We start from the raw sequence: 2101 nt of genomic DNA, 5'->3' as shown, positions 1-2101 counted from the left end.
TAGGGATTTCTTTAATTTTTTCATTATTATTTTTCTCTATTTTATCTGAAAACTATAGCATAACTTATTGAAGCAAATTTATCTCAAATCTTGAAAACCTTTAAATAAATATAACTGTTAAAAATGTTTTTTTTTTGTTAACTTAGATATCCAACCTGATATGCGAGTTGACTAATACTTTCGGATACCATCGTTTAAAGATTCTTGTGATAATTTATAAACTTATGGTTCTTGTTTCAAATTTATTTATTTGAAAACTAAAAATATTTATAAAATAGTTATTTTTTTAAATAATAAAATACAATTTGATTATTTATGATTTATTTTATGTTTTAAAATTATGAGCTTTGGTTTCATCGACATATTATATATATATATATATATATATACAGATATAAATAAACGTTAATATTAATATTTCTTGTTTGTTTCCCTTTGAATGTACGATGATTTTTAGTAGATATGATCATTATTGTATTTTTTTTATATATGTTTTTATCTGTTTGTACAAAAAACTGTTAACTCATTCGAACAGTTTTACTCAACTCCCATAGAAAGGCCAACATGTTGCAGGAAGAGTTTCAGGTATCCAAATGTTGGTGTCGAAAGAAAGGATCTGAAGCACCCCTTTTCCATTCATAGAGAGATCCAATCGTCAAAAAGTGGATTCTAGTGGAAGGGCAGAGCAAAGCCTTGCAGTAGGAAGGTGTTATACGGCAAATGCAACAAATAAACTCATACACCCTCCTCACATTTGGTGAGGTTTAAACCCCTGACTTTCTTCGAAACCAAAGGCTACGAAACCGCTAGAACAAAAACCCTTTGATCTCGTTATATATCTTTTTCGGTCATTGAAACACATTTTTCTTTACTTTTTGTCTAGTTTTGTACTTCAATTAAATGTTGTTATATGTCGTAGATTCGGTATGCATGCAATGTATGAAACTAAGATATATATATATATATATATATATATATATATATATATATATATATATATATATAAAGAGAGAGAGAGAGAGGATGAATCGTGTACAAATAAAAGTTATAGTGACAATTCCGATAACACTTTTTTTTTTGAAGTATATAATATTTATATACGACAAATGCAACAAATAAACTCACACACCCTCCTCACCGTTGGTGAGGTTTGAACCCATGACCTCATAGGAGGCCAAAGACTACGATACCGCTAGGCCGAAGGCCCTTTGGTATCCGATAACACTTCTTAACGTCCATGAGATGGAATAACCAACTTCTCATGTGGTCTTTATACTTTTTTTTAATAAAAAGTTCAAATTTAAATTTTTTGAAATAAATTACATTTTACTGCTAACAGATTATTTATTTTAGAGATTTCATCAATTACTGTATTATGAAAATATTATATAATTTTATCATCTCAAATACAGTTTGAATATATATATATATATATATATATATATATATATATATATATATATACTTTATATAAAATAATAATAATTTAACTTCATTTGTTGAAAAAATAAAAAAAAATTATTTCCTTGAATCTTAAAATTTAGATGATCATCAAAAATTGGAGTTTTCAGTATTTTAGAAATAATACAGAAAATCCAGTAGAACAAAATATTAATGTACTTTATATTTAAAAACCTATTGGAGTCGGAAATACTCAAACTTCATTTCATTTAAAGACATTACGATTTCATAACAAGTGAAAAATGGGTTTCTTAAAGGGCATTATTGTCATTTTATAATTTCTATCGGTTTCTCGTTATAATAAAAGATTTAAAATGTAGCCAGTGATAGATGTTATTTGATTCTGCTTTATATTCTAAATTTCAAACACTCCTGTATTCAACAAAAGTACAATCTGTTTTTGTTCATAAAAAAAAACATACCACAAATGACATATGGTCTAATCGGGTCTACTAAGTCCTCACATTAAGTGAGTGTGATTCTAGTGCTCGATTTTGGCATTGCTGACTTAATGGCTAACAAATATCATAATTTATGATCGAATAAGAACACCTTGAGGTAGATATGTGAGTGTGCATAAAATGTATCTGCTTTGAACAAATATAATTTGTCTTAACAACGTTATTGAACCAGATCTTGC

The sequence above is a fragment of the Cynara cardunculus genome (genome assembly GCF_001531365.2).
Source record: "Cynara cardunculus var. scolymus isolate 2C chromosome LG 14, CcrdV1, whole genome shotgun sequence".
NCBI lineage: Eukaryota > Viridiplantae > Streptophyta > Magnoliopsida > Asterales > Asteraceae > Cynara > Cynara cardunculus.
Note: the sequence above shows the minus strand (reverse complement) of the source record.